The sequence below is a fragment of the Anguilla rostrata genome, chromosome 7, assembly GCF_018555375.3.
Source record: "Anguilla rostrata isolate EN2019 chromosome 7, ASM1855537v3, whole genome shotgun sequence".
Taxonomy (NCBI): Eukaryota; Metazoa; Chordata; class Actinopteri; order Anguilliformes; family Anguillidae; genus Anguilla; species Anguilla rostrata.
The window spans coordinates 32,530,659-32,551,658 of NC_057939.1; the positions used below are offsets into that span (position 1 = coordinate 32,530,659).

At 43.1% G+C, this 21,000-nt stretch overlaps 1 pseudogene; it reads right to left on the reverse strand.

Annotated features, from left to right (window-relative positions):
* LOC135258588 (uncharacterized) overlaps window positions 1-21,000 on the reverse strand; it is a 179,126-nt pseudogene that overhangs the window by 148,685 nt on the left and 9,441 nt on the right.

The following is a 21,000-nucleotide window of genomic DNA, read 5'->3' on the forward strand; positions in this document are numbered from 1 at the left end:
AGATTTTCATGCCTATCCAGAAGGATGAGGTGATCAACTGCGTCAAATGCTGCACTAAAAGGAGTAACATGGTGGTTGAACGTGACACTTCCCAGTTGTCTTTAGGCAACAACAAAACAAATGTGCATTTTTTTTTTTATTATTCAGTCATTTCAATGTACTTTAAAACGTATTTTTCTAAGCCTAAATTTCCCACTATAAAAGTTCACCCGAACCGTCTGGGCGTGGTAATGAGAACTGTCAGTTAGCTATGATTGACAGACCGTGCCCCGTTACCATAGCTACCCCCATGATACGTGCTCTTTTTGGGAGACTTTTCACAAGCTAGCTAGCTTAGTAGTATATCAAGTATCGATAGATAGCTAAGGTAAGGACGTTGACTTATATCCAATTATAATTTTTGCTATCTAGCTAGCCAAGTTAAGATAAAAGCACAACTATAACGTCCTCATAAAAGCAAACTAGCTAGCTAACGTTATCGATAACATTGCCTTATGAAAGCAAACTACCTAGCTAACTAACGTTAGCTAGCTAAATGAATATAACCAGAAATAATCTAATAGTCCTTAAAAGGCACTCTAATTTAAGTGAACCTAACGTTAGTCAAATATTGCATTGTCTTGCCTGTAAGCCAGCGGCGCAAACTGTGGGTCTCGAGTTATCCATGGGTTTACGGGGCGTGGAAATGGGAGTGGTTACTGTGTTCGTGACGCACCAAGTTGACAACTTTCTCAACCGGTTGAAAATAGGACGATAAATTTAAAACGCATATTTCTCCAAAAATACAGAACGGACATATTTAATACTTTACTCATTGTGTTTCTTCAATGCCTCTTGTGCAAATAGCACATAAAACCAAGAAAGTGTGAAAATCACCATGGTACTCCTTTAAGTCTAAAAGCACAAGTACAGAGAGGCAGCCATTGTCTGAAGCGAGGGGTAGGTCATTGAGTACTTTGACCAGGGCTGTTTCAGTGCTGTGAGAGGGTCTAAAACCAGATTGAAAAACTTCCAATATATGATTGGAGTGTAAAAATGAACCAAGTTGTATTGAAATGGCCTTTTCTAGTATTTTAGAAAGGAACGGGAGGTTCGAGATAGGTCATTCACATCCAAGTTCTTCTTGGCCTTCTTAAGAAGGGGCTTGATGACTGCAAGTTTAAGAGTCTGTGGTATGTGTCCAGATGCTAAAGACGCATTGACAATATGTAACATTGGTGTTCCAATCACTGGTAGTAGCTCCTTGAAAAGCTTCGTAGGGATAGGGTCTAGAAGACAAGTAGAAGATTTTGAGGAATTAACTATGGCATTAAACTCCACGAGGTCTATTGGAGCAAAAGAGTTTAGATAGGCCGCCCGTCTTTCTGAAGATTCTGCGTCCATGCGTTGAGCGGATGGAAGGGCAGACCCTATATGAGGATTGGTAGGAGAACTTTGAATCTTGTCCCTGATTTTTATAATTTTGTCATCAAAGAAATTCATAAAGTCATTGCTACTAAATGATATTGAGACACATAGATCAACTTGATTCTTGGTCAGCCTGGCAACAGTGTTAAACAGGTGCCTAGGGTTGTTTCTATGTTCATCTATTAAGGTAAAGAAGTATGAGGAATGTGCTGTGGAGAGGGCATGTTTATAACTTAGTAGACTGTCTTTCCAGTCCTGGAGGAATACCTGCAATTTAGTGGAACGCCATTTGCGCTCAAGTTGGTGTGAGGCTTGTTTGTGAGCACGAGTATGGCCATTGTACCAGGGTGCTAATTTCTTATAGCGGACTTTCCTCTTCTTAAGAGGTGCGATAGTATCCAGGGTTCTGGAAAGTACGTAATTTACGTTGTCCGTCAGCTGATCAATTGAGCTTGTGCTTGAATTTTTGGATGCGTTTGGGCGGGAGCCAAGAAAATCCCCACAGTACACAAATGAGCATGGGAGCTCATTAATAAAAGCATTTGCAGTCCTGAAGGAAAGGTTACGGCTAAGGTAGAATGAAGGATCTGGTGACACATGACAGACTTGTGAAAGTTGGAAAGAAATTAAATAATGGTCAGATAGCATGGGGTTATTAGGCATAACTGCTATATTTGCTATTTCTGTATCATAAGTTAAGACCAGATCAAGAGTATGGTTATGAGAATGTGTGGACTGATGTATATGTTGATCGAAGCCAATAGATTCAATGATAGACAAGAATGCTGATCTGAGAGGATCGCCTTCACTATCCATGTGAATATTGAAGTCCCCTACAATTACTACTTGATCTGAATTAACAACCAGGCTGGAAAGGAAATCAGCAAACTCAAGTAAAAAAAACCACTGTATGGCCCTGGTGGCCTGTATACAATTGCTTTTTTGTCCGGATGTGCAAAACTGAGAACAAGCACTTCAAAAAAGTTACACTTGAAGCCGGATTTCAAAGTAGCAAAAAGATTAGAATTATATTCAGCAGCAACACCACCGCCACGACCCGTCAGATGGGGAATGTGAGTATACCTGTAGCCAGGAGGGGTGGATTCATTTAAGGCAATATATTCATCAGCCTTAAGCTAAGTTTCAGTTACACATAAGATTTCAACTTGGTGATCAGTAATGAATTCATTTACAAGATTTGCCTTAGGGGCTAGTGATCTGATATTAATTAATCCAATTTTTAGCTGAGTTTTAGCTGAGTTTGGTCAGCTGCATTATTAGTAGAATGACAAGGTCTGATTTTTTGCAGATTAGCCATACAAACACCCCTAATGGGCTTCTTAGCAAGGCTTAATTTTGGTCGAGGGACAGACACTATCTCAATAGCATGTAACCTGGGCAGCAGTTTTTGGAAACAAGCAGAAATCTGTGTAAGACAGTAGGTCTGCTGCCTGGCCTTGGTTCTGGTGTGTCAGGAAATGGAATTTCTAAGACTATATGATAAATTACTAGAGATAAGAGTGGCACCCCACAAGGGATGAATACCATCTCTTTTCAAAAGACCAGGCCTCCCCCAGAAAGTATTCCAGTGGTCTATAAAGCCAACACCATTTTCAGGGCACCAAACAGACAACCAGCGCTTTAGTGATGTCAATCTGCTGTAGAGTTTGTGGGAAATAAATATAGATGTACTCAAAAAACACAAGCCCATTGCATTGGGAAAGATATGTAGTTAGAGAGCACAGGCCCAGTGTATATGGGAAAGGAATGTATTAATGAGCACCAGCTGTCTCCTCCCTGACGTATCATCCGGCTAGCAAAAGAGGAAGGATGCAGGTGGACCAAGGTCGACCTTAGCCATAAGATTAACAACCGGCAGCAGGGAAGCGCTTCATACTAAAATAGGTGCGATTAGAACAAACATGTAATACACGCATAATTTCTGCCCTGCTAATTAAGCTGTATACAAGCATATCTGTGGAACTAACAGAAGCTTCTGCCTTTTCCGGGAAATGTGTTGTCAGAATATGTGATTTATGATAGAAGGGGGAGGGAGATTCAAGTGGGAGACGAGCACTATCATTTTTAAAAAATAAGGAAGGAAGGGGCTGATAAATAATGGTGTCCGAGAATTGGGAAATAATGGTGTCTGAAAAATGAGAAACAATGATGTGTGGGAAAAGAGTAAAGTAAAATGATGTAAGCATGAGGGACGGTCCAAGCTTGAGCTCCACAACAGGAGGAGCTAAGATAGGATAAAAGGGAGTGTTCGGCCCCAGGGGAGTGGAGTGTGTCTTGTATGTCTTGTATGTCTTGTATGTCTGTGTGTGTGTGCCTTGTCTGTCTGTGTGTGTGTGCCTTGTCTGTGTGTGTGTGTGTGCGTCTTATGTGTTTTCTGTGAAGTGTCTTGTGGAATGCTTTGAGACAGTTTGTATTGATATGTGCAGATCAGCCCGGGTTCTTGCATGTTATCTTTGAATTACCTGCAATAAATCCAGTTGCATCAGACTCTGTGAAGTGTATATTTTGAAGAAGTATTCAACAGTGTGAGGAGAACACCCAGCTCTTCTGGCCCAGGCTGGGTCCTGTTCTTCCCCACACTTTCGTCACCACGCCGAGAGGGAATGGGGCCAGAGCAAGTAACTGACCCAGACATCTGTTTCGCCAATTCACACACGGATTTAAAATCATCTTTGGTGATTTCCAATTGCTTCAACCGGATATCGTTAGCGCCGACATGAATAACAATTTTAGAAAACGTTTAGCCTTAGCCAGCACTTTTAAGTTTGCCTCGATGTCGGTCGCTCTAGCCCCGGGAATGCATTGTACTATGGTCGCTGGAGTCGCTAAATTCACGTTTCTTAAAATAGAGTCGCCAATTACGAGTTTTTTCAACAGGTTTCACAGCTGGTGTGTTGCTGCGGGAGGAGAACCTGTTTTAAACGTGAATAGGATGTTGGAGCACTGGTGGCTTAAATTTTCGACTACATTCCCGAACTGTAATTCACCCGCCTTGCTGCAAAGGCTCAGCTGGGGTGCTAACTGTAGACAGACTAGCCGGTGCATCCGGAACCAAGAAGGATTCTATAAACTTCTCACTATCTGGAATTTCATGTAAGGTACGGATGCGAGTTTCCAATTCAGCAATCTTCTCCATCAGCCTAGCATTTAACCTACACTTATCACAGGTAAAACTATCGTTAACGGTGGAGAAAGAGTAACTAAACATATCGCACACAGAGCAGGAGACAGCCCAAGAGGGAGAGAGAGGTTGAGAAAGAGGGGATATCGGAGGGCAGAAAACAGCCATTAGACCTCGTAAATTACTTACGTTTTATCTGGCTGATTAGGTGGAATTAGCCAAATAAACACGGTGCTCACGGTATCAGTCCTCTTCACCTTTCAACTTACTTGCAATATGGGGGTTTGTTTGAACAAAAAGCCCAAAATAATATCAAATATACACTTGAAAGCAATACAATCCTGTAACAAACTTTCTCAAACACTCGTAACAAACAGGAAGTCACCAACAGGAAGCTGTGAGTCCGACCTCTAGAGTTCATGTGCATTTGCTCGAAGGTAAGCTACATGTCTAGTCTGTTAACTGGGGTTAGCAGAGTGATTAAATCAAGTTTTTGTCAACTGTTAGCAATACAGCAGATTAGTTGCCAATCAGATGCTTAACATTATCCTGTAAACATTGTTGTGTGTGCATGCAAAGAGAGCTAGCTGGTGGTGAAACAGTTAGAGAAACAAAATTAAATAAAAATAGATGCATTTGTCATCAAGTTGGTGGTTATCTCTCAACTCTAGAACGCATGACAGCCTATCGACCATGGAAAAGATGAAAGGCCTTGGTGTTGTTCACTGGCCTGTCTTTGGTTTGTGCTACAAAAGTTTGAAAACTTTGTAATGAGCTAGAAACATGTAGCCTATGTTTCTAGCTATGAACTATGGTTTATGAACTAAACTTGCTGTTTGTGTGCTTAAGCGAGCGTGTGTACAAGTGTTTGCTGTTCCCGATCTTGCGTAATGCAGGAGCACATTCATGTTCATCAGGAGAAAATAAGTATAACGTCTCTGTGTGTGTTTGTGTACATATATCTATAATTTTCTTTCTGGGCAGGTTCACTGTTTTTAAATTTGGCAACACTGCTTTAGAGCCTAAAGGGCTATGGCAGTGTTTCCCAAACTGTGGGGTGCGCCCCCCTTAGTGGGCGCCAGGGATGCACGGGGGGGGTGCAAAAGAATTGGGACTGATAGAAAAAAGTTTTATTTAAATATATACATAAAGTCATAAAATTATTTTCCCATCTAATTTGATGAATGGGTATATTTTCATTATCAATGAGAAGGAGAACGGTGGGAAAATGACATCAATGGTCAATACTGACCACCATCGAGTCACTACGCTCCAGCAGAACATCACTGCGGGCTGCAGAGAGGAAGTGGAAAAAATCCCGATCCTCTGATGACCTGACCGCATACCATACCCTGCTGGCGACTTTCACATCTGCCCTCACGTCTGCGAAAGCCTCTTTTTTCCAATCCAAGATCAGTGCATGTGTCTCTAATCCACGTAAACTATTTTCCACCTTCTCTTCCCTCCTCATTCCTCCTCCACCCCCACCTCCCTCTTCCCTCTCCGCAGATGACTTTCTGGCCGCCTTTGAAGGAAAGGTGGCTACAATCCGGAACTCCTTCGCCCATCCAGTGAGCCCCCCAACCCCCCGGGACAAACAGCCACACTGACCTCCTTTGAAATGCTGGAGGACTCCGATGTATTACAACTCATCACCTCTCATCGCGCAACCACCTGCCCACTTGACCCCATCCCATCTAAAGTTCTCCAATCCATCTCCAGCGAGCTCCTTCCCTATCGGTCTTCCATTGTTAATTCCTCTCTCTCCTCTGGTCATGTTCCCTCCGATTTTAAGATGGCTCGTGTTACCCCACTACTCAAAAAACCCACATTAGACCCCTCCGATGTAACAAATTATCGACCCGTATCCCTTCTACCCTTTCTGTCCAAAACCCTTGAACGAGCAGTTCTTAAACAATTAACCTCTTTTCTCCATCAGAACAACCTGCTAGACCCTCACCAGTCTGGCTTCCGATCCGGGCACTCAACAGAGACTGTACTCCTAGCTGTGACGGAGGCACTTGCCACTGCAAGAGCCTCACGCCTCTCCTCTGTCCTGATCCTTCTTGACCTGTCTGCAGCTTTTGACACGGTCAACCATAAAATACTCCTCTCCACCTTGGCTGGGATGGGAATTGCCGGGACTGCCCTGTCTTGGTTCGCTTCCTATCTTGCAGATAGGACCTACCAGGTCACCTGGAAGGGGTCTGCCTCTGCTTCTCATCCACTTGTTACGGGAGTGCCGCAGGGATCTGTACTGGGTCCTCTGCTGTTCTCCTTATACACCAGATCTCTTGGTTCAGTCATTAATTCACATGGCTTTTCCTATCATTGTTATGCAGATGACACACAACTCTTCTTTTCTTTCCCCCCCTCGGCCACACAGGTCAATGATAAGATCTCTTCCTGCCTGGCTGACATCTCCACCTGGATGGCCAGCCACCATCTGAAGCTCAACCTCAACAAAACTGAGCTGCTCTTCTTCCCGTACAAGACCTCCTTGCTTCGTGAACTCTCAATCACGGTTGATGGCACCACAGTGACTGCCTCTCACTCTGCCAAGAGCTTGGGGGTGGTCCTGGATGACCAACTGGACCTCAAGGAGCACATCAAGGCAACATCACGGTCCTGCAGATTCCTCCTGTACAACATCAGGAGGATTCGACCATACCTGACGACGCACTCCACCCAGCTGCTCGTCCAGGCTATGGTGACCTCTCGCCTTGATTACTGCAACTCTCTCCTTGCAAACCTGCCAGCTTGTGCCATACAGCCACTACAGATGATTCAGAATGCCGCTGCCCGACTCATCTACAACCTCCCCAAATTCTCCCACGTCACTCCTCTGCTGCGATCACTTCACTGGCTACCAGTCGCTGCCAGGATCCGATTCAAAGCCCTGACCCTTGCCTACACTGCCGCCAACAGGACAGCCCCCATCTACTTGCAGGACATGACTCAATTCTATGTGCCTGCTCGACCACTCCGCTCTGCGGCAGCAGGGAGTCTTGTAACCCCTCCCACCCGCCCAAAGGGATCACAGAGCTTCTCCACCCTAGCTCCCCAGTGGTGGAACGAACTCCCCGTCCCTCTCCGAACCTCCCCCTCACTATCCATCTTCCGCCGTGGCCTGAAGACTCATCTCTTCAAACTATACCTAGACTAACCACCACCACGCTGTATTAAAAAAAAAAAAAAAAAAACCTTTTTCCTGTCACTTGTTACATGTTGCCCCATCCCTGCACTTCTTGGTAATTTGTATTTGTCCTAATACTGTAGCTTATTCTTCTGCCTAGTTGGCTTTGCAGATGTTAGACCAGGATAGTGTTCATTGTTCTCGGCTAGAAATAGCTGTACAAAATAAGTAATTGTACCTTACTGAACCCGTGTTCAGCAGTTGTCTACGATCATGAAAATGCACTTTTGTACGTCGCTTTGGATAAAAGCGTCTGCCAAATGAATGTAATGTAATGTAACCATCGAATGATTAGACCTATTTTTAGCGCATGCGTAAAATTAATATTGATACTGTGTCAAGTGGCAAAATTAAATGCGTGCAGTTCCATTTGTAAAGCAGAACGGAAGGAAAACAAAAAAACAAAATGGACAAGTTTTTAATAGGCCCAAAAAGAAGAACAGAAGGAAACAACGCAACATCATCAACAAGTGGAAAGGACAAGCTCAGGGCACTGCTTAAGGCCGCTAGGGTACATGCTGGTGCTGTTGGAGGGCGATAACAGCCAGTCACTGACAGAGAAAAGCTGTTGGACAGCTTGATGTTAAGGACAAGTAAATCAAACTGTTTAGGAATGGACTTAGCCAAGGCTATAGTGCACTGAAAGTGTTCTTTGGTAAAGATTGCCACCCCCCCACCTTTAGATGACCTATCCTGTCGAAACAGATTGTAACCAGATAAGTTTACACCAGAGTAGGGAATAGACTTACGCAACCAGGTTTCAGTAATCACTAGAACTTCAGGATTTGAGATCTTTTTTTGAGACAGTTGTATGCACATTGGATGGCAACAAAATAATTTTGTGAAGCAATCTCATAATAAAACATGACAACAGTGGCAGAATGATAGAGTTCATGTTTGGCATTAACCCAAAAGTCCTTACTACCATTAAAGAAACAGTGTCTCTGTCGTGTGAACGAACATTGTCTGTTTCACCGCTGGATAAACAAGCATGGTCATAAAGTTCATTTTCAGGCATAATAGGTAAAGAAAACAATGTGAAAAATGCTAAAATAAAAAGCAAAGCAGTATGAGGGGAGCCATAGTTAGTCCAGTTGAAAACAGAGAAAGAAGAAAAAAAAACAATTACACTCACCCAAATGCCAGCAGTCCTTACTCCAGTGGAAAACAGTTTGCACTCACCCAAATGCTAGCAGACCACAGAAAAGCTGGGTGGTTAGCACGTAAGGGAGAAAAAAATGAGAGAGCTACCTAGCTAGATGGCTAGGCAGAGGAGGAGGTTAGAGAGGGGGGACAGCAAGGGGCACTGCTAGATGGCTAGCAGATATGGGAGGCAGAAGTAGTAGAAGCAGCAATCCAGGCCAACAGGGTCCAAGGCCAGGCTAGATGGTTAGCAGTTGGGGGGGCGGTGATAGTAGCAGTAGCAGCAGCAACAGAAGCAACAGCAGCAGCAACAATCCAGACCCACAAGGCCCAAGGCCACACTAGATGGATTTGTAATTAGGAGAGGCAGTGGCAGAAGCAGTAGCAGCAGCCATAGCAGCATTAGCAGCAGCAGCTGAAGTGTTAGTAGTAGCAGTCCGGGCAAACAATGCCTGAGGCCTGGAGAATCCAAATCAAGCAGAAATTACTTACCAAGTTTTATGAAGAGGTTGGTGTAGCCTCTTTTAACTAGGGTGTTGCTATCTGGTTGCTATGAAGTTCTAGGTGGTTGCTAGGGTGTTCCAGGTGGTTGCTAGGGTGTTGCTAGGTGGTTGCTATGGGGTACTAGGCAGTTGCTAGGGCGTTGTTAGGTGGTTGCTATGGAATTCTAGGCAGTTGCTAGGTGGTTGCTAGGGTGTTGCTAGGTCATTGCTAGGGTATTCTATGTGGTTGCTAGGGTGTTGTTAGGTGGTTGCTATGGAGTTTCAGGCGGTTGCTAGGGTGTTGCTCGGTGGTTGCTATGGAGTTGTGGGCGGTTGCTAGGGTGTTGCTAGGTGGTTGCTATGGGGTTCTAGGCAGTTGCTATGGTGTTCTAGGTGGTTGCTAAGGTGTTGCTAGGCGGTTGCTATGGAGGCAAAGGCAACCACACTAATAAATATGTGCAATAATAATAGTGTGTTTGCCAAAGGCAACCACACTAATAATACAATACAATACAATACAATAAGCTCTTATATAGCGCTGTTCATGCGTACATCCCAGGGCACTTTACAATAAAAAAATAGAAATAAATAAGTAAATAAATAACCTAAGAAGTCAAAACTAAGAGGAATACGCACATGAGAACACGTAAGTTTTAAGTTATGATTTAAAAGAACCAATTGTAGCTGCACCTCTGATATGGCTTGGGATTGAATTCCAGAGGCATGGTGCAATCGGCAACGAGGAACCACTAAAAGTTCAGCAGTAGCTGAACGCAGGGTACGACAGGGAACGTAAGGTTCAATCAAATCCTTCAAATATGAAGGTCCAAAGCCATGCAGTGCTTTGTAAGTAGTTAGCAACACTTTAAATTCAACCCTGGATTTAACAGGGAGCCAATGCAATGATTTAAGAACAGGAGTGATATGCTCTGAGCGGCGTGTGTGGGTAAGTACTCTGGCTGCTGAATTTTGTACTAACTGAAGTCGCTGTAACGTAGAGTCTGGTAGGCCAGTAAACAAAGCATTGCAATAATCAAGCCTAGACATTATAAAGGCATAAACCAGCATTTTGGAATCTTCCTTGGACAGGATTGGTCTCAATTTCACAATATTGCGCAGGTGGAAGTAATATGTCTTAACTACCGAGTTAATGTGGGCATCCAGGCAAAGCTCAGGATCCATTATGACTCCCAGATTTTTGATGGTTTAAAAGAATGGCCATCAAATGGCACATCTAAACATGGGGACTTAGTCAGGTTGTGCCTGGAGCCAACCAGCAATACTTCTGTCTTTTTGGAGTTAAGTTTAAGGTAGTTTGTTGTCATCCATGCCTGGATTTCACTGAGACACTGAGACAAAGCAGCAACTTCCATCTCTGGTTTCATGGGAAGTGAGCAGTATATTTGTGTGTCATCAGCGTAACTTCTCAATAATGGCAGAAAGGGGGAGCATACACAGGCTGAACAACAGAGGCCCGAGCACAGATCCCTGTGGGACACCATATCTCACATCACCCCTTTCAGAGCTTGAATCACCCAAACAAACAAATTGTTGGCGGTTTGACAAATAGGAAGAAAACCACTCAAGGGCAGTGGTCAAAAACCGTCACTATCATTTACACAGGTAAGTAATCATAGTACTTAGTTACAGGGATTAGGAACAAATTATTTTTCATTTATTTTCATTCTGAACAAAAACGGTATAATAATGTTTCTGGAATAACGGCTAGAGCTAGGCAACTACTTTATAGGTAGCCAAATATTTTTAGTTTAATGGAACACAGAAAAGTAGCCACGGCTAATCTGGCACTCAATGATTAGCAATTTTATGTACCCTGTGAACCCCAGTGAGAATATTTGTTGAGACAATTAATAAATATGAACCTAGCTTCCCATTAAACTTTGTGTCTGTGTGTGCATAATTGGCCTCATAGTAAATTGGCTCACATGTGTTGAATCTCATTAAAAACACATTTTCAACATACAAAAATTACTCACACTAACAAAGCACCGTCTATAGGTCATTCATTCAAACTGGCTAAATCCAGGCCTGGCATTAAAAGTATTGATATCAAAATGACGCCAAGTTACTGTACTACAAACAATATAGGCTTGCCTCACAGAAATTAAAGAAGCAATGCTACCCAATGTCTCTTAGCATTGCTTTGGAAAACAGCTTCTTTAATTTCTATGCTGTCTATGCTACACTTTAGCACAGTAACTTGGCGTCATTTTGATATCAATACTTTTAATGGAAGGCCTAAATTTAGCCAGTAAGAATAATAATGGGCCTCATTCACCAACCGTTCTTAAGAAGAATTTTCTTCTTAAAACCCACTTACGCAGTTTTCACGAAGATTCTGACATTCACCAATGTTTTCTTATTTGGGATTTGTTCTTAGGTAAGAACAGAATCTACGCACACTCAAGAGCACATTTGAATGCTGACATGTTTGTGCAAAATAATTGGTTATTGCGTTTTCTTCAATTCTACAGTTGTATAATATTATATGATTTAAATTACAATAATATTTTTATCATTTATAATATTTTTTAATAATTATTTTCATTATTTTACAAAGCATTAAGGTGCCAGGTTCCGCCTCAGATGGTGGTTACCTCAGCGGGAGTGCATCTGTAAATAAATTATAAAAATCAAACCATTGTAGTGACCTTTTATTTTCGGGGGTTACAATTATGCAATGTTTGGTCTATACTGCAAAAGCAAATGTTTTTTGAATTTTGAATGCAAACTAAGCACTTAGATAACAATTTTTAAACACATGGACACGTTGAAGAAGAGAACACTTATTCAGAGGTGTCACTAGGGGTGTGCAGACTGCACAGGGTGACACCATTAGAGGGGGGTGACACCAAAATGACTGGCAATAATTTTTTTGTGCAGCGATGGGTAGAAACACCTAGTTTCTCCGATGCAGTTTACTGCCGGTTGATTTAATGTGTTATTAATGTGAGGAGAAGCGCTTTGTCGTTTGAATGCATAACACGTAATTCCTTGTGCCCACTCCCACCAGCATTTTTTTTTGCCTCAGATTTGACATCAAACCATTTTTTTTAACTTCATCAGTTGTGCGACCTTCTCCGGATACAGTGTTCACTGAACGAGTAATAGTATCCCATGCATCTTTTTCTTTATTTTTAATTTTTATATCCACTACTGACGCTACTAAATATGTCAGGTCGTTTGCTGTTCACTTCCAGCAGCAGTACCTCCACTTTGGAACTACTGCGGACAGGTCATGGCTCCACCGGCATTGGTCTCAGGTAGCACCCCAGGGCGCACAATGGAGATGGTGGATCCCATGTCTACCAGGGCCTGGCAGGGTCCAGCAGGTCTTCAGCACTTCCCCAGGTAAATGCTCTTTCAGGGCGGGGAAGGCACGGAGCTCTTCGTAGAGATGCTGGGTGAAGTCATCAATCCCTTGTAGTGCTTCTTCCTGTCTTCTTAATGTGTCTTTGTTTTTTTAACATTTATATACATTTAAAACGCATTTCCTTTTAAAAGTCAAAAGGAAAAGAAAACTAATTTAAACGCAGACATTCACAAAGATTACAAACCAAGAAAACACTCAAAAAGAAATACCTAGTCTGCAAATCAATAATACATATATTCATACTAACAATCACAAAGACAATAATTATTTTAAGAAAATTTCACATTAATTAATTTTTTTTAAAAAACAATGCATGCGCTCGAGTTTGGGGTTGAGGAGCGGGTGCCCCTCCTAGGGGGGTGGACTATATTATCAGTTCTTTCCAGTGGTCCACCCCCCATTTCTCTCTCGCCAGGTCCTTGTTTTTATGGTAGTCCGCCAAAACACCGTCCTGGAGGAGGTTCTGGATCCTCCTCCTGAGAGTGACCAGGTCTACTGATGTTTTTTGGTAGACCTTGATGTTCCTCGTCTCCCACAGGACCTGCTTTATGGTGTTGATGATCCTCCACTGATGCAGGAGCTGGATTGTCTTGCATCCCTCCGGTGGACCGTAGAGGGCGCCCTCAGGAGTCAGGGAGGACCTCGGCAGCAAGGGAGACAGAGGAACAAACAAGACCCCAGACCTAGCCACGAAGCACTCCCAGAACAGGTGGTGAATGTGTTCTGAGTCTGTGCAGCCATGGGGGCTGCGTTCAGTTAGAGCTAAGTGCCTGCGATACATAAATGTTCTAGTGGGGAGACACCTATGAGCTGTCATCCAGGTAATGTCTTTCTGTTTGCTTGTAAGACACTTGTGTGTTACATTTGCCCAGATGACTTGCGGGTACCGGGCCGGCCCAGACCTCGGGAGCGTGGCTGTTTGGTTTGATCTTATGTATGCCATGATAATTTTGTAGCTCCACGAGGTCAAGCCAGCCCTAGGCAATCCCGCCATGAAAGCAAAGTCCCTCAGGGCCTGATAGACATGGGGGGGGGGGTCCCAGCTATACGGTATGGTGAGGTCCAACACACTCAAGCCCACTGCCCTTAGGAAGGGGGTGGCATAGTACCCGGCAAAGGCACCAGAGGCCTTTCCCACCCTCCCAGTGTTCTGGACCAGGGTGGCCAGACCCTACACCATAATGATTTTAACCCCTTAGCGCACATGCCAATCCTTGCCCATTTATGGGGTACCCTATTTAAAGCCTTATAACTCCAGATGAAGTTAGTGAACACCACAGAGACTTGAAAGATGGCTTAAATGCAGCAGGACATTTGTACAATTTACAATACTAACGCAGATTATTTTATATTCATAATTTTGGAAGAGATAAAGTGCCACAAATGCAATTGTCTAGGCAAAAAATCAAAAATGAATTTGCACTTTTTTAGTTTGCAATGAAATACTGAGAGATTGCATATATACAACAGGTTAAACTATACATGTGCTGGATCAAAAACGTCTTGACCACAAGTTCATAAAATCTAAGGGTGGATATGTAGAACTACTACAGATTTATGAAACAAAAACTAAGCAGTGTACCCAGCGTCTCCAAATCTATCCAAAATGTCTAAATTATGCATTGCTGTAAATCACAACATATTCATGTATTTCACTGCAAATCAACTGTTTTGTCTCAAGAAACTCACTGTTGCATCATTTTCAAGTGGGAATTACAAGCTTTCCATCAGTACAGTGACCTAAAATATCTAGGGGTCCAGAAACATAATCTCTCCAAAAATGAATATTATGCTTTTTGTCCATTATAAAGCATATAAATTATGAAGTTTTAAGATGGAACATCGCTATCAGGTTAAAAAAATAATGAAAAAAGATTGTCACACAATGCGGTACAGTACCTAAATGTGTAATAATTAACTCTTGTATGTATTTCTATACTCTGCACTCTCATATGTTTTCTTGTATGGGGATGGGACGACATGAAAACAATTTTCAACCGTCCACCACGTTTTGGCAATGCTCCAACTCTCACGTCATCACTGTTGCATGCTTCACAAAAACTATTACACTACTAACTAACGCTTACATTACAGTGTGAAGTATCCACATTATATAATACCACTAACCTATTTAAAGACACTCAATTTCAAAAATAACGTGTATAACCAAATTATTTTGAGCAGTAATACTTACATAGCAATGATGAAATCTTATCTGTTGTCAGTAGATAGAGACAGAGACAGGAAATCAATGATATAGTTCTATCCGCTCCTGTCTTACACCAGAAAACGATGTCAGCTAGGTCTATCAGCAAACATATGGCTTAGGTATGCTCAGAAGTCCTCAATAATAATAGCATTTTCCAAGAAATTCCAAAAAATATTTGACAACGTTTCGTTAGCAGCGTCTTTGTTTTACTGCTACCACAGAGAGCATGCGTAATTGAATGATGATAAAACAATGATAAAAAAATTTCCGGTTATGCTGACCTATAAAATGCTATTCCAAATGCAAAATTAGACATGTTATACATTGTTAGAAAGCTTATACTCTTAAATGATTTATTAATCAAAGCCAGACTGTACTAAAAAGGGTGACAATGCCGTAAACAACACGTGTGGTATTACGCACAGCTATTTTAGAAGATACCCAGGCATCACAAATGCGCGTATATTTCACAAAGGGATTGTCCAAGACAATGTATGACCACTCAGTCTCAAAAGGGACATCTCTACATGTAAAACCAACGGTAAGGTTGTATATTTATTCAATATTTAGTCCAGATATTGAATGTAGAATGACATGATGATGGTATCATTTTTAAAAACTTTTTCTTGTTTATTTCGTTATTCAGTGAGCAGCGTTTTCACTGCTGTATTGGCATATTTTAGGGCTATTGTCAGGTTTATCTTGTTGCTATGACGGAATACGATTTTTTAGTGGTGAAAGAATATTTTTATGAATGCCAAGATAGACAATATTGTCCATTATGTCATGGGTGGGGGGTGTAGTTGTAGATGAGACTGCAGGGAGGGGGGCGTGTTAAATGAATGACCAGAGCGACAATGGTGGCACTGCGAAACTCCGTATTCGGTATAGTTGTAGTGTATCGTCTACTTATGAAACTAAAACAACGCATTTCTGTTTTTAACTCGTATTTTGGTTGCAGTAACACTGAATGTCTGAGTTCAGTAATCTGGGCACGCCAGCATGCCGACCACTAGGGGGCTTGCGTGAAGGGGTTAACTATATCTGGGACCCCCCGCCCCCAATTCCTCTCCTCTTTGAGGAGGGTGACTCTACTAAGCTTTTCCATGTTGCTCCCTCAGACAAAGTGAAAAGCCAACCTAGCGATTAGCTTATTGGTGGCTTTGTCTGGGGGAAACACCCTCCCCACATAGAGAAGAATGGGAAGGACAATTGCCTTCAGGACGAGGATCTTACCTGCCATGGTCAGGGGCCGCGCACTCCAGCTCCGGGTTTTGTTTTGGACGTGGCGGAGGGCTCCCTCCCAGCTCGTTCGCCCTCCTCTGTCAGCCTGGAAGGTCACCCCCAAGACCTTGATGGTGTTTCTGCGTACAGGGAAGGAAACGGTCAGCTGTTCACTAAAATGAGGAGACAGAAACAGGCCACACAGAAGTTGTCCAAAACCTTGGTGGCACAAGCAATGGAGCGACTATCTGTGGTGACGATGGTAATGTCGTCCATGTACGCCATTACCTTTAGTCGCTCTCCCCTGGCCCCCGGCAGTGGGTAGCCCGCCACGCCTGAGCTGGCCCTGATTGCCTGGAGAAATGGTTCAAGGTTGCTGATGTACAGGAGAGATGCTAGAGGGCACCCCTGCCTGACGCCAGCCCTGATGGCAAACGGGCAGAAGGCTGTTGGTTGACAACCACTCTGCCCGTTATGTCAGTCAGGCAGATCTTCGTCCAGCGCAGGAGGGGGCCAGGAATGTTCAATCTGTCTAGCACTCTCTCCAAGCTCACATGACTCACCCAGTCAAATGCCTTCTCTTGGTCGAGGCTGAGAAGGCACAAGGGGGACCGCCACTCCCCGGAGTGGATGATTAAGTCCCTCATGAGAAGCAGGTTGTCATTAATGGACCTCCCTTGCACACTGCAGGTCTGGTCCAGTTCGATCACCAATGTTTTCAGGCCTTGGAACCACCTCATCAGCGCCTTCGCCATGATCTTGTAATCGACTGAGAGGAGATTGATCGGCCGCCAGTTACGGAGGTCCTTCAGGTCCCCCTTCTTTGGGACAAGAGCTACTGAGCTCTGTCTCAGTGAAGCCCCTAACCGCCCCTCCCTCTGAAGACTTCCGCCACGTCTTCCTTCAGGAGATCCCAGTATGTTTGGTAAAACTCGGCTGGGATTCCGTCAGGACCCGGAGCTTTATGCTGGTTGAGGGAGAGCACGGCTCGAGTGAGCTCCTCGGTGCTCAACTCCGGCTCCATCTGCTCATCACCCAGACGTCTGTCAAGGCAGCCCAGGAAGGTGTCTATGAGAGCCCCATCGGAGGGCCTCTCACTGTAAAGGCCCCCATAGAACTCCCTGGCCACCTTCCAGACCTCCGCCTCTTCAGACACCACCACACCTCTGATGTTAGAGAGAGGCAAGATGTTATTAGTCTTAGACCATGCCCTGCAGAAGAAAAACCATGTGCACTTCTCATCCTCCTCGAGGCCCTGGAGTTTGGAGCGGAAAGTGTATTTTTCCTGCTCCTCCCGGTAGAGGGTGGTGAGGCTCTGCCAAGCCTGCGCAATTTCGCTGCCAACATCCAGGCCTTGGGACTGGAGGAGGCTCAAGCCGGGCAACCACCGCACGCGTATCGACCGTGAGCGCACTACGCGCGTATTACACGCGTAACTGAAGTGTAGTTGAAGTACTGTTATTACAACGGCAGCGGGCGACGTCGTCTCCACCAGATGCGAACGCGTCGCGTACCGGCTGCGAAGCTCACGCGACACAAGCGAACTGAAGCGTAGTTTTTCGCTTCTGTTCTATTTTTTCGGCTTGTCGCGCGTCACGATGGCCTGTTTATACACAGAAATATGCTCTAAAATGCTAGGTATACATGCTCTGATTTATATTTCATCCTTATATTACTGGGAGTGTGTCCCTAGTTACCTCCCAGATATTTTATAAGCAGCTAAAAAAATACAAGCCTTTTCGTTTTGTAAAAATAAATAAATAAATAACTGGAACCTGGGGAAAAGGCAAACTTAGTTTCGCTGTCTTATTTTGCGGAGGGGGTGGGGAAATTTGAAAATACACCACAGAAAGACGTAGCCTATTGAATGACGTAGAAGTGAATGCACCGAGCAGCGGTTTGTTAGCTCGAGTGTTGGAAGGTAGTTTTCAAAAAGGGCTTGTTAATAAAAATCAGATAATCCACAGGGCTTTAAAAAAATCAGATTATTTAGTGGTCTTGCCGATGAAAATGCACCTATTTTATAAATGAGGTTGTACGCAAGCCTTTATTGCACTTGTACTTCAAAGCTTCCGGTGTTCATGGCATTGTGGTGTTCACATCCCTTCAAGGTTAAACTGTTACTGTCTTTTTCATGATTAGCTGATTTTACTAAATCTGATCCTATAAATGTTTTGACGTGAATGACAAGACAACACGGGAATTCCCAATGGTTGATTACGGATCATTTATTATTATTATGATCATTACATATTCTTCATGAAATTGGCACGCTTGTTAACCAAGCAAATAAATTAATACAGTTTGAGATTGATTGTTATGCAGGCTACGTTGCGATTTAAGTTTATGGTAATTCTTGAAAGCGTTTACTTTCTCACGTATTTACGAGTTAACAAAATATTACCAAATTAACAAACTGAAAAAGGTCTCTCACCAAAGTATTCACTTAACCCATAATCAACAGTCGTGAACAAATGTGAAATACACGATGTAATCCCACTGCAGACTGCGAGAGCTACTAGGAATATAGAGCTTTACGCAAGCCTTTGCGCGACACAAACGGAACCAGTGGAGACACGCTACGCGCCGTGTCGTGCTGCTTCGCCGTGCTGCTTACGCGACGCTTACGCGACGCGTGCGGTGGGTGCCCGGCGTCAGTCTCTGGAGAGGAGCATTGTGGTGTTCAAAAACTGACATACAATAGGTAACAATGTTGCTGGTAAAGCGGAGATGTATATGGACGTATACAGTGTAGTGTTGTGTCGTTTGCGAACAATTCATTTAAAAGAACAAATCTTTTGGGTGAACAAACTGAACTGAATCACTTCCTGAAGTGATTCGTCCGCGAACGTGAACTAGCCGTTCATTGACTGACTATCGTTCGCAGAGTATCAGTTCAGTGATTCGTTTACTGAACGTACTGGGGATGTGAAAGGTACACTGAACTGACGTACGCTCGAATCGTTCGCGAACGACAACACTAGCCCGAATTGTTCGCGAACGACACAACACTAGCCCGAATTGTTCGCGAACGACACAACACTAGTTCGTTCCTCTTGCTGTAGCAAATGCAAGGAGCGAGGAGTCTCTGGGGAGGAGATTGGGTACGGTATGGAATAATGGATAATTACTGAACATCACTGTCAAGTGTGCTGTTTATTTTCAATGAAATAACAATACTTTTTAAAAAAACGTCTCAAAGTAGGCTAGCCAAGGCTACTATTTTATCGACTACATTTTGTGAGAAAACGATCTATCTACTTAGCCAACGTATATCGGTACTTTCTCTTTCAAGCAGCCATTTGAACAAGTCACGGTAAAGAAATCAGCATGTAGGGCTAAAACAACCCATTTTGGGAAATTTTGTAAAATAAAATGGCCATATCAAACATTCTTTCAAACTAAAGTGTTTAGAATAAAATCGAAACTAAATCATTTTATTTAAAATAGGAAAAAAGTGTTTTGTGGCACTTTATTTCTTCCAAAATTATTAATATAAAGTAATCTAAGCTAGTATTGTAAATGGTACAAATGTACCAATGTTCATTTAAGCCATTGTTCAAGTCTCTGTGGTGTTCACATCTGGAGTTATAAAGCTTTTATTAGGGTACCCCCTAAATGGGCATGGATTGGCCAGATTTGGCATGTGCACTAAGGGGTTAAAGACAACAAAGTGAAAGTATTGGAGTGGCCATCAGAATGCCCTGACCTGAATCCCACAGAAAATTTGTGGACTGAACTGAGAAAGCGTGTCCGAGCAAGGAGGCTTACAAACCTGACTGAGTTACAAGAAGGTATTGTGAGAAGCTTGTGAAAGCCTACCCCAAGCATTTGATTCAAGTTAAGCAATTAAAAAGCAATGCCACCGAATACCACCAAAGTGTATGTAAACTTTTGACCCACAAAAAATCTGATATAGTACATAAAGGCTGAAATAAATTTGTCTCTTAGCTATTATTTTGAAATGACCTCTTATGGAAATAAAGTAGATACCCTAATTGACTTAACACAGGAAATGTATGGTAACATGAAATGTGTGGAGTTGTGAACTAAGGTGTTAAAATCGCTCCATAGGGGGCGCAATAGTGCCAATGCCTTTACCCCTCCCAACGCCGCTTGCGGCTTGAATTTTTTTATTTTATTTTATTTGACAGAGACAATACACATTGATCAACATCACTATTCTGTGATGTAAGTGTGCCAGATTTAGCCAGATCGCAAATTTTCATCTGTCCCAGGGCAGGCTGATGTTATCACATTAATAACAAACAGACCAGACTAGAATCCATAGTAAGAAGACCAGATATATGCGTCTACTCCTATTCTCCACTATCAGGTTTTCCAGTTCTAGCTCAGCAAAACAGTGAAGAGGACTCCTACCTGCAGATAAGCCTATCAAAATGCCTTATAAACCTTACAAACACTAAAAGTGCATCTCCACGAAATAACAGAAAATGGAGCAGGACAGAAGGGTACACAAGTTACTACCTAGGGAGCTCTAATTCTACGGGCTTGCTGATTATTTAGTCAATCAAGGCTCGTTGGATGGCCATCAAATCCGTGAGTGCATACACTGGCAATATTTCAGCTGCGTTTCTGATGCATTTATACTTACGCCACCTTTGTAACAGCCACTGTTTTACATATATCAGGGTTTCCGCCAGTGTATTGCAAGCCCGGCGGCCCACCGGGCCTAAATTGACCCCCCGCCGGGTCTAAGCATCAGGGATTTTTTATTTTTTAATGTTTTTTTAAGATGTTTTTTAAACTACAGTTATAGTGGGGCGGCTTGGTTGGAAAGCT